Genomic DNA, 13,126 nt, shown 5'->3' with positions numbered 1-13,126 from the left:
TCATTCTCTTTCTTGTACTCTTCATATTTTATTTGGAGCATGTTTACCTGGGCTATTAAAGCCTTGATTTTATTACTTTGCTCTCTGATTATCCACTTATACCTCGGGATCTCGTCTGATCTGTCTGGAAGCACCTGCTGTGACATACTTTTCTTCAGCTCCTCATACTGCTTCTCCTTTTCAGCTATTATGCGATCCTTACTCCTCAACAGTCTGTCCTTTTGGTTCAGCTTTTTGGTTTTGGTCTCCAGACTATCTCTGAGGTCTGGATCCTCCATGCACCCCTTGACTACATTTTGCTTCTTGTCGACGATGATATTTAAAACTATAGGCTTATCTTTTGAAAGACAGTCTTCTTTGGCTTTGATTGCCTGTTCCAGTTGTCCCTCAAGCTCAGAACATCGTCTCTTTTCTGAAAGCAATGCTTTATTGCTTTGGGCAAGTTCTACTCTCTGGTATTTTGCAGTGAGTTCGTTGTTTTCCAGAATGCTTTTATCGCTCTGAAGTTTCTCCACCTCCATCTCAAGGACATGGATTTTCTGCTGTAAGTTACCCTCTCGTTGACTCAGTGTCGCTTCCAGGTCCTTGCTCATCTCTCTCAACTGTGCGCATTTTTCTTTGTAGTACGGCAGCTGTATACTCAGGATGTCTTTCTGTTTCGTCACCAGCTGCAGTTGCTCCTCCCGTTCAAAGAAACATTCTTGGTCAGCCTTCCAGGTTTCACTAAATGCTGTTACTATCTGGTGCTGCTTTCTCAGTTTACGTAGTTCCTTCGTGAGGACCTTATTTTCTTCCTCATTGGACTTGTATATAGTTATTTGTGCATTAAGCTTAGTATTCTCTTTTTCAACCTTTTCCATGTAATCTAGTTGCGAGTTGAGATATTTAATCAAATGTTCTTGCCGTTCTAGCCGAGGATACTCTCTTAGGGCTGCAAATGTAGCTTCATTCAGTTTGTTAAGCTTTTCTTCATTCGTTTTATCCATCTTGACCTTTTCAGACGATTGATTCTTCTGTGTGTCCATCTGAGTGCTTGGATTTTTAAGTTTAAGCTGTGTGCTGCTAACAACTGAGAAGATATTCAAATCACTCATCACAGTGTAGTGTTCATTCAAAAAAGTGTTGGAAGCCAGATGGGTTCTATATACTAACAAAGCAACATTCACTGATGACATCATGATGGCTTTGAACCTGCCTTTGATCTATGTTCATTTTGTGATGTCACTGATGGAATCACATCATTAATTATGGCTTTGATCTGGATTATCAATGTATGTCAGGGTTCAGGGTTGGGAAGTAATGAAGTACATTTACTTGAGTGTACTTTTTTTTTGCTTTTTGGTAATTTGTCAAATATATAATATTTGGAATGTTAAATAAATAAATAAAAAAATGTAAATTGCAATGGCTGTATTTTTGTTGATTTTTTGTTGTATTTTATGACCATTTCTATAGCAACAGCTGGGCATTGTAGTTTTTAGTGAGTATTACATAAACAGTAAACTGTGTATTTGTAGCTGCAGATTTGCTGCTCCAGTGAGAATTTCCGGCAGCAGGACTGTGTATGAGGGATTGATTCAAAATAAACCACAGTGTGTGTGTGTGTGTGTGTATGTGTGTGTGTGTGTGTGTGTGTGTGTGTGTGTGTGTGTGTGTGTTTGTGTGTTCATGAAGAAGCATGCAGTATTGTGGTTTAATAATGTGCTTTTGGACAACAATGGAGCTCTGTGGCACAGAGGAATGAGCTAAATCAGATTTTGACTAATGACTGTCAGTAAGAAAAATCATATATCAAATAATAATAATTATTATTATTATTATTATTGAATGGGGCCTATTGATAATAAGAGAAATGTCACCAGATTTATCCTTTGGCTACACTGCATTGTAGCTGTTTGTATGTGTGTGCATAGTGTTTCATTGTCATGTATTTACTAGAGGTAACCCAGACATAAATATGAGTCCCACTGGCTCTTGTCTCTAAGCTCACATAGAAGCAGCCCATCGATTAAAGCCTGCTGTTTACTCCTCCCAGATCTCTGCAACTCACCTGATGCAGGGCAAGACTGTAATACACCACCTTCTCTCCAGATGATAATTTGACTTCCTGCCTTCTTTGTCAACGTCACTTTAATAAGCTCAAAGCTCAAAGCAGCAACAACATTAGTACCTCATTATATTCTGATAAATGCATGTCCTCTTCTTTGAGTCTCTGTTGGCTTCTTGCAAATTGTGTGACTCTTAATTCCTTCAGAGGGAATTGATCATTAAACTGGATGGGACACAAGGTGAATTCACGTTTCATGCAAGCTCTGCTTCTAATTACGCAGTTAATTGAGCTTGCTTCCATCGACTTACTGGACATGACAGGGCTTCCATTTAATTAACCCAGCCTGGCTGTTAACATAGTATTGCAGTTAATTAACGGTGAACCTTCGATGGGACACTCGCAGTCATTTTACATGCAGCTAGGGGATCTGTCTCTGCTCCTATCTGAGAGTGGATTAGTCTTAAAATTAAAAAACAGAACAGGAGAGAAGTGCAAAAAAAATGTTGCTCTACCAGACAGGAAGTAATAGAAATTCAGTTTTCCATCCAATTATCACTTAACTATTCTATATCTGTGTTGCTTTACAGACCTCTCTTTTTCTATAGTGAATAAGATGTTACTGCATGCACCTGAGGGAGACTTTTAGGTCTGAAAATATAGGCTACACACGCACAACGGAAATGTAATGGCTGTAGTCAACATCTCACCAGATCACATGGAAACGGAGATGCTACTGTAGCACATTGTTCAGTGAAATTGCCAGAGTGCTCCTCTAAAAATAGGGCACACAGCTGAGAGCTCTGGGGGATGAAGCCGAGGACAGGAAAAAAAATATAGGCTTTCACTGAAAAGCAAGGAAAAAAAGAGAGATTCTTCTAAAGCTCCAGGAGAGGGATGATGTAAACAGTAGGTTACACAGAGAAACAAATTTTCAAAATGGGGGAGGGGGGGGGCTGTAAAGAAAGCTGCTCTATAAACCCCTACTTGCCCTGCATATATGCTGAGTTTAAAAGGATGGAGGCTTCCCACTGAGTTGCCTGCAGACTACAGGTTTGATGCAATTTGAGTTTTCAATTTCCAGCCAAAAATGAGATTTTACAAAGCCACGGGAGAGCACGAGCACAGAGCAGGGATGATCTTTTTCTCTCGCTGAGTCAATGTGAATCAAAGGAATGCATAATGACGACTTCAAGAGCGGAGCTAGGCTCCGCACTGCAGCTAATTTAATAATCACTGTTAGTTTCTGAAGGGGAAGGAAGTGAACTATCTAAGAAAGAGAATTTTTTTAGAGTGGTGTAAATTGTCCTGGGATGTCACGTAGCCTATAAAATACACATAGAATAAGGAAACACCAAAAACTTTTCTCCTGAGGGACAAGCTTAGGTCAAAATGACAGTAGTCTAGTAGAGCTCAACAGACAGCATAGCATAGAATGGTATAGTGTAGTGTAGCATGGCATAGCACAGTATAACAGTACAGCATAATACAGTAGTGCCGCATAATGTAACATAGTGAGTGGAATTTTGTTACTATATGTTTTGACCATTTATGTTTTATATTATTTTGTTATTTTTGCATTCATGCAACAGCTTGTGTTTGCAGTTTGTTGTAAGAATATACAGTCTGTATATATTAATATAAATAATCAATAATCACTCAAAAAACATGACAACCTGACTGAGAGTTGCTGTGAGCCTAGTGTTTGTTTTCCACATCAGAACTTGGGCATGTCCTGTTTTGCGGAACAAACCTAGTGAAATGATCAATGCTGTATGAATGTGTCCTCACTGAGTTACATGACAACATACATTTCTATTAGATAGTCTACACCTATGTATTAATCTTTCCTCCGTTGATGTCCAACACCTCTGGTGCTTCTCTGTTATTCTCTTCATCTTCACTGTGACTGATAGTGTCTTGCACAGCTTCTTTGTTCTCTGTCTGTTGTTTGGAGAATTGTTCATTTGTCGTTTCTTTTAGTGATTTATTCATGGACGGCGCTTGCTTGTAAAATAGACTCAGTCTCAGAGGAATCTCTGTGAAAAAAAAGATGAATAAACAAAAACACGTCTTCGATGTGATGCAACGTTGTGACACAGCACAGCAGATTTACTTCTCTTATTTAAATAGGTACAGCTTACCTTTCAGTGGTGGAATGTTGTTTTTTCTGATTTACAAACCTCTAAAGAAGTGTTGTCATTCTGGCAAAAGACGACAAACCGAAAGAAAATGTCAAACTTTGTGTGAACTGAGGGGATGGAAGTGGAATTGTTCCAGCCTAATACCTCATTGATTTATTGATCAAGTGTCATTATTTCTGTCAAACACTGTGGGAACTGTGTTTCTTTATATACAGTATCTTTGTGAGTATGAATACCTCTTTATTGGATCAACCTCCTCCTGCTCTTGTCTTCGGTGTGTGATTTTGTTGTTCTTGGCTGATTCCCTTCACTGGGACTGTGAAATAGTGTATGTACAAAGAAATGACCAGAAGGCAATGACATATAATCCCTTGCACAGCACTTCGTCTGGTGTTGTGCCAGCAACTGGGTCATTTTAATATCCAGTGTCATGGCTGGACATTTCACTGCAAGAGGAGAAAATGAGATAGTATAGAGAAATATTTCAACAACTGCTGGACAGACTGAGATAAAATTTTTGGTTGACTAGACTTCTCTAGTGCCAGAATGCGGTTGATGTGTAGTTTTGAGTGAAATGTCTCTACAAAACTTGGATGGATGGTTGTGTAATTTGCTACAGATATTCGTGGTTCCCAAAGGATGAATTGATTTCCAAAAGTTAGGTTTATGACTAAGTACCTGCAAATCTAGTGCTAATTAGCAAATGTCCGCATGCTAACAGGCTACACTTAAGATAGTGAGCGTTACCCCTGCTAAACATCAACATTGTAATTTTGTCATTATAGGGAAGTTATGTTACACATAACTGAGGGCGTGTTGCTATAAGTGACAGGTGAGTGAACGTATGCTTGCCACAAAGCGGCATGCACCGGCATGTCTCAGCTCCACACATATCCCACCTCTTTACACATTTTTGTATTAGCTGGGAGTTTGATGGAGTAAGGCTCTGCCAAGATAGCAACAGTGGGGCAGCTCACTCTGAGCTTCAAATCCAATCCTCAGAACATCCATCTTTATTCACGGTGCACAGATTTTCGAAAAGGGGTAACGAAAGTCGAAATTCCTCAACTCAGAATGGAGGATTGTATAGAGCTACTGTGACTCACTGCTCAAAATTCAGGCCATCCTAGATTTCCCTGTGCCTCAAACCAGACGTGAGCGTCGCTGTTTCTTGCTCAGGGAACTCATTGCCTGCGTTGCATGAGCGTGGCTGCTGTCGTCGCTGAACTGCTGCGGAGAAGCACGCGTGTGCACAACAGCTGCATCTCTGTTATGTCACTGCTGTAGCAGCTCTATCTCCCTACATAGTTTGCAGGTTACTGGAGTGTTGGCTTTCTCTTCATTATCAATTAATATCTGGTTAATTTTCTACAGAAAATTCAAAAAATATCACTGTCTCCACGCAGCAGCAACAGGCCAGCTGAGTGAATCAGAAAGTGGTGTAATACAGTGCACTCCATAGGTGTGCTTGTGCTTAGCAATACGGTAGTTTAGCAAAATGTGTTGTCAAAGGAAATGCTGTTTTCATGGGAAGATAAACTGCTGAAAATATTCTACATGACGTGTACATTTAAACGGACAATGGATTGTTTCGGTGGGTGCCAAACACGTGATTTCTGGTAGCCCCGTGCACAGCAACACATAACTCTGCCACTCTGCCAGGTTCCCCCCGTCAACTTTCCCAACTGGGCGCTCACTGATTAAAATCTACTGCAGCAAATGTACCGACTAAATATGACTACCTCACACAAACCCACATGAAAAAAACGGAACTATCCCTTTAAGATATGCACCTGAATGAAAACCAAGACGTTTCACAGCCACCATGCACACGTGACGCATGCAGTGCATTAGCTGGTTATTATCAGGGTTTCTGCTCCTCCTGCTTCTGTTTCTTGCTCCTCTCACCAATTTGATTAGCGTCTATAAACCATTTGTCTGGTCACCTGAAGGATGCCTTTCAATCCACCAAAAGGTCTCCTCTGCAGCACACCTGTCCTTGCGCTGGAGGTGGAGGCTGGTGCCATCGGTGCCGGTGCTGTGTTGCTGCAGGATGAGCAAGGTATCAATCACCCAAATTTGTTATGTCTCTAAGAAATTCAGTAAGCAGTACAGCACCATTGAAAAAGAGGTACTCTCTCTGTTTGCACTGCAGCATTCTGAAGTTTATGTTGGTGCAAGCTCATTGCCCATTGCTGTGTACACTGATCAAAACCCTGTTATCTTTTTTGGTTCAAATGTGAAACTCCTACTTTAATTTGTGGATTCACCACAAAAAAAGGAACAGAAAAAGTGTTCTTCCTGTTTCTTCCTGTTCCTAATTGGGAACCTCTAGGTCCCTTCTAACTGGCAAGATGCATGTCAGCTAACATAGACCAGCCAAACCTGTCAGATTATTTATATACTGTATATAACATTAGCCTCACGTTACATAATTTGCTAGCTAGCTACCAGGCCTTTAAACTGGCAAAGTAATGTTAAGTTATATTTTTCATGTGTTGCAAATTTTTTAAACATGACTTTTCATAGTACTGTGCCTCAGAAATAATGTTACCTAGAAAGATAATGGGAAGTGTATGAGCATGCACGCCTTGCATTTAAACTAAAAGTGATGCTGGATGAGGAGGACACTGACAGGGAGAGACTGACAGTATCACAACATAAGCTTCTGTACCTGAAAATGAAAACATGTTATTATACAAAATAAATTCTGTCAATTCTTGTAAATTAAAATTAAATGAAATTCACTTATGTTTATCAGTTTGCAGAAGCACACCTATCATACAATGGTTTTAAGCATCTGTACTGAAATTTTTCACATTCACTCTATATTATAACATATCCCAGTGTGGTGTGACTGATACTTTAGAAAAAACATGGTCAAAGTTGAGGGCAATGTATGTAAAAAATATTTTTAAAAAAGCTCCCTGCAAGTCAAAAACCAGGGCTTCAGCCTCTGTTGAACTGATGTCACATTATTCACACATGCTCAGAAACAGCTGACTATTCCTAAATGTAAATATGTCCTTTATAGTTCTTCTTGAGAATATATGAATATATGTATTGTTTTCTTCATTGCCAATTCACACATTTGACAACTTGGTGATATGTTGGTGAGGAGGGAAATGATTGTGTGCAAAGCGAAGTCATGTGGAAGCATGTGAACAAAGCATTACACTATTGGGGTGCTCAAAATATTTTCCTATGGTTGCTAGGTCATCTCGGTTCTTGCTCCTCAAAACCAATTGTGCTTTTGTTAGTTCTGTGTGATAACTATGAGTTTTTGTCCTGTGTGAATAATGTTGTAAATAGATTTTTCTGGCATTTTCCTTTAAACTGTTAAATCTTCTCTTTTTGCTCCACCTTAGGGAGCCAGGTTTAGTCAATGTCTTCTGTTTAATTTATTTTCACCTTGGGTTAGTCAGCACTTTCTGGAGAGATATTTTTCTTTTGTTTATGGTTTTGGCTTTGGTTCACCCTGGAGTTGTTGCTTCTAATAATAGCTTTCCTCTTTGGTAATAGGTTGCCTCCCTTTATTGATAAATCAGTGATTCTACTTTGGTTTTGAGGACCGAGGCGGAAGCGTCCTTTTATGTTGTGCTTCTATTCCCCTGGATGGGAGCGTAACATCAGTTTAGCTGAGTCATCTGATTATTTTTTTGTGGTTTGTCCTAGTATTTGGTACTGAATGCTCATTATGGAGGTGTTTTTGCATGACATTTTGCAGAGATAACCTGTTTGACCGGTTCTGACTACTCTCATTTTTCTGGGATACTTTACTGCTGATGATGGTTCAATAAGGCACCACTCTTTTACTAAATCATGACAGCTATTGCTGTTCTTGCAAATGACAAGTTCTTCAATTTTTGCTATTCTCATAATGCGCACAGATTTTTCTCTAAAACTCTTACTAGATAGCATGTTTTCAGGATAACAGCTATAAAATGTTTTCTAAAGTGGCTAAAGGTTGAATTGCTTCTGTTTCAGTGGTAGATTAAAGCAGTAAAACTGATTTCCCAGAGTCTTACTTTGACTTCATGCTCAGGGGCTACAGATGAAAACCATCCTGTCTTATTCTGACATATTTGAATTTATAGGCTTTTATTGTAATAAAGTATGCATCTAATACAACATTTCCAAATACTCTCCTACTTCATGTACTTGACCTTGATAAAAAAAAAAAGAAGAAAAAAAGTCAAGATCAAGGGGATTTGAGAGCCTTTGCGTTGCAGCGACGCACACAGAACAGTGTCAAGATTTCTCAAGGACTCCCTCACTTAACTAGGAGAGAAAGCGAGGGGAGAGCAGTCACACAAGCAGGCCTCGTTCTCCCCTCTCACTCCATCTACATACACACCCCGAATGCACCTTCGTGTGGGCGATGAGCCGAAGCTGTGAATCACTCAAAATAGTCCACTGGCTTCCCAGGATCCTGTGCTGCTTCATCTCGTCTGCCTCTAAGGTATCTTCGGGGAGGCGTTGGCGTCAACACGGCTAATTGAGCGGAGGATGTATCGTCACAGAGCCCTACTGGCAAACCTCCATGTAACACAGCCACAAATGAACCCTGTCCAAACTCCAGGGGCCGAGGGAACATAGGACTCGAGGTGTTGCTGCTATCAATCAAAAAACAACGCAAGTGAAAACCTTATTTAGAGGTTTTTTTTTTGTTGTTGTTTTTTTTTAAACTTCCTGTTTGGAAGTGAGAATTATTTAAAGGTGAACTTTAAATTAATACCTGGATGTGCAGAGTGGATGTGAGGTGCCACTATAAAACAGGAGCTAGTACAAGGTGACTTATCAGCCATCACAGACATGTCTAGTGGCAAGTCAGAACTCAAGCAAAACTCAAGAAGATCTACTGATGTTGAGAAGGTCAAAAAAGCTTCACTGATGCATATTTGGATTAAATGTATTGGTATGTGTATTCAAGATTTGAGAAAAAACTAGAGGTGAACTAGCTGTAATGAAGCACCTATTCATTGAACTTTTATGCATATTTTCTGTAACTATTATGTCCCTACATGATCTTCTAAATGCTCCTGATAAGTTAAAGGAATTTTAGATCCAAAACAAACAAGTGAAAAAAACCTACATAAACCTGACATTGCAATGCACTGAAAACAATGGATAAAGACCCAAAAGCACAACTGAGACTCAGACGAGGGTGTAGCAAAAATCAAGGTCTTTACTAGAAACAGTTCGGTCCACAGGTAGTCAATGAAAACAAAGCAGACATATCCAAAAAGGGAGTAGGCTAAGGCGAATCAATTTAGCCATTTTGTGTATAATCTGGTCCCACGCAGGTGAAGTCTTATTTCTGGTCTCAGTTACTCCTGTGAATACCTCTTCAGCCTAAAAAATTGTGCCATTCTGTACATCACTTCACAGTTTATAGTATATCCAATGCCATTGTTTAGTACCAACGCAGGAAGGACTCCACCCACACACTAAACAGCAAGGCGCAGAGTAAGGGCGTGGAGGTCGAGGGGATGGATGATCATGTAGTACAGCTGACTGTTATGCCTGAGACTGGAGTTTGTTTCCTGTGACAAACCTGTAAATGTTTTCCTCACTATGTGTTTTTGTTGCCCGATCCACACCTCAACCTTAACCTATAACTGGCAACTACAGCTGCCACATGAAGATTTTGAAATCACTGATACTGGATGTAAAAAAAAAACCTGAATCTGACATTCTTTGGCAACAGGGTCTTTAAAGCCTCGACAATGGGGAATACATTTTTTTTATAGCGAACTAAATACGTCATTATTGATATATTTTTTCTGAAAAGAGCCACAGCAGTGGTTCTTGTGGGACCTTGTGGTGCCTCAGGGACTAGTCAGGGTTGTTGCAAGTCTTGTTTGAATTTATTTATTAATTTTACAGTTTTATTGACGTTTTACCTAAAAAAAAAAAAACACAAGGAAAGATTAACTTTGTATTAACTACATTTTATTGGTATGATTTCAAATGTATTAATGGAAGAAATAAACGATAAGCATTGACATCACTGCATTAGAACCCTTATGTGGCAGCTGTGACACACTAGAGTTTTCCAGTGATTAGAAATAGAGATTGTCTGAGCAAACTGTGGACAGATCTGTCATCGTTAATCAACAAAGATACACATCAGACCTTAACATAGTCTGAGATGACAGAAGTGGCTGATGGAGAGTTGCTATGGTTGAAAAAAGTTTGTGAGCCACTGGTTAAGAGAATATCAGAATTAACCTTATAAAACCAATGATTTGTTTCTCCGTCTAATTGTAATCTCCTCCTCAGTGTTTTCCAGCCCTGATCAATAATGTTGCGGTGAGAAATTTGCCAGATAACAGGAACTTGTACCTGAGATCTGACATTATGTCTGAATGCTTCCCGTCTGTCACAGTGGGGTTGAGGGGAGGGAGATAAAGAGGTTTCACTGTGGCTGCCACACACACCTGCCTCCCATCCTCCCAGCCCAGGACATGATGGGAGGACAGGAAACTGAAGAGCCTCTTAAACATTCATCACAAAGTGACACTCCAGCACTCACTTTCTCTGTGAAATTTCATCTGACATTACCCTCTACCACTGATCCTCAAGCAACCTCCACCACACTAGCCTTTACTAGAGAGTGTAGCTGGCTGCCTGGCACCGTCACTGCCAGCCAGGATTAAATGTTTGATATGCTGCCACGCTAAAAATTCCTACTCTCACAGAACTGCAAGGCACTTTGAATAAAAGCAACCAGCAAATGGCAGCGTGTGACATTACATCCACATCGAAGACAGCAGCCGGTGTATTGCATATTTACTCCCTGAAAATTTCATGTTTCCTTAATTGACTTGGTTTCACAGCTTGCCTCACAGCTCCAGCTGACGCCTTCAACCGCTTACAACTGACAAAGACTGCCACCACCTCCATATGCTGCATTGCTGCATCTTGGCAATCGCACGAGTTAACATGCATGAGATGAGCACATATGTGGCGGCTGTTTATACTTGTGTGTGTGCATGTGTGTGTGAGTGTGTGCGCACATTTCAATGCTGGTGGTGGTGCACGCTTGGACAGAGTCGATATTATCTCTGAGCCAGTCAGAAAGGCAGAAAGCAGGGACGAGCAGAGAGAGAGAGAGAATATGATGAATTTGACTTGAGGCAACAGATGCCCAATTAACATATCCCCATAATTAGGATGATGTGGAAGGATGAAGATGAAGATGTAAGGGCACAGCTGTTGTTGTCCATCTCAGGCAGCGTGGAGCCGCCTGAATATTCATGTGACATTTTTATGACTTTTCGGTTTCTTGCTGCACACGACCGTGACTCTGCGTTCCCCAATTACACACAACCTCGGTGCTTATATTCATTAACGATGAGGGGGTCTTATTAGAACAAAATGAAAGGGGGCCACCCATGCTGAGCTGCTGTGACATGGTTGTATTGTGCAGTGATAAAAACACAAGAGAAGTCAGCTCACCCAGAAACAGATGTAGAGTACCCTGTCCGTAGTTGCATGTTTGCATTTTCTCCAGTGTAAACTGACTCATTGAGAATTGTTCCTGCAGCAATTTAATATGTGCAAATGTCTGCAAATTTATACCAATGTGCCAGAGTTCAAACATTTGTAATAATGTAGTTAAATGAAATTACGCTGGAGAACGGTGACCGTGATCTTTAGCACACATACAGGAGAATAATGAAGAATGAAAGGAGCCAACCACAAGCTCCAAATAGCTGTCAGCTCAGCAGCGGAGAGCCAAGCAGAGTGCTGCACTCACTCTTCCGTCTTTGTCAGAAACTTCTGCTCCAGTAACTCCATCCGGCACAGCTATCAGGCTTTTCTTTGTGCCCCGGTGACGCAGCGGCCAGCTACTTTGACTTCCAGATCAATTATTTAGATGGCTCTCCTATAAATATCAGTCCTTTAAAAGGAGGAGATACCCATTGGAGGGACTGGAGAGTGCTAGGTGCACTAAACTCAGATCCACTTTTTCATGTTAGAGCAAAAAATAAAAATACAGTATTCAATCTCTTGCATGGCGTGGATTTTTGAGAGCCCACATTTAAAATTCAGTACATTTAAGTTATGAAATCAAAGGCCTAATATGGTTATTTTAGGAAAGCAGTAGTGTGTTAATGGTGTGTTCTTAGTGTGGTGATGTATTGCAAAGACTTTAAGTTAATGAAGGCACGCAGTATCGAACCATGCCTCAGAGCACACAGCATGCTAGCGGCTCTGTGAGGCTAATTAGGCAGGTGCTTTGAGCTAATTGTTATTTAACGTGGTAGCGCTCAAGGAAAAAGTCAAATCAAATATAGAGTGAGTTTGAACAGTTCTACACTAAGTTCTACAATAATTTAACAGAATTTTTACTGTTTATTTTACAGGTTCCTGTATTTTTAAAATACATGAAAATATTAATAAAATTACTACATCAGACTGTGATTTTACATGTCAAATGTAAAATAACATGAAAACACCGTAACTGAATAACCATAAAATTTCAATTTTATTGTTAAAGAACATTATATTTTTTTTCACATAAAAATACTGTTTAAACACATTTGCAAATGTATTGTAATTTCACAATTATTTCTTTGTTATTTAAGAGATTAAACTGTTAAATTCAAGTTTAATACCATAAAAAAAATTATAAAATGAGATAAAATTACTGACAATTAACAGTAAAATAAGTATTTGTTCTGTAATTCTGTAAACAGTTTTTTATCATTGAAAAAGTCAATATTTGGAAAACGGTTGGTAATGAATATATGTATTTCAAATTTGAGTACAGACCCTGGGCAGAAAGGCGCCTTATTCAAATATTAACGTTTGCATCTTTGCCGTCCAATCAGCGCATTGCAATGGGCCGCGCCTCCTCGATCTCCGGGACAGTTGTGTGTGTGTGAACTACGCTACACTCTGTTCTCCTCCAAAAGTCCGTCGG

Source organism: Seriola dumerili, unplaced genomic scaffold, assembly GCF_002260705.1.
Source record: "Seriola dumerili isolate Sdu_G_001 unplaced genomic scaffold, Sdu_1.0 BDQW01000088.1, whole genome shotgun sequence".
Taxonomy (NCBI): domain Eukaryota; kingdom Metazoa; phylum Chordata; class Actinopteri; order Carangiformes; family Carangidae; genus Seriola; species Seriola dumerili.
The sequence above is the reverse complement of the archived record's forward strand: the minus strand, read 5'-3'. Positions refer to the sequence as shown.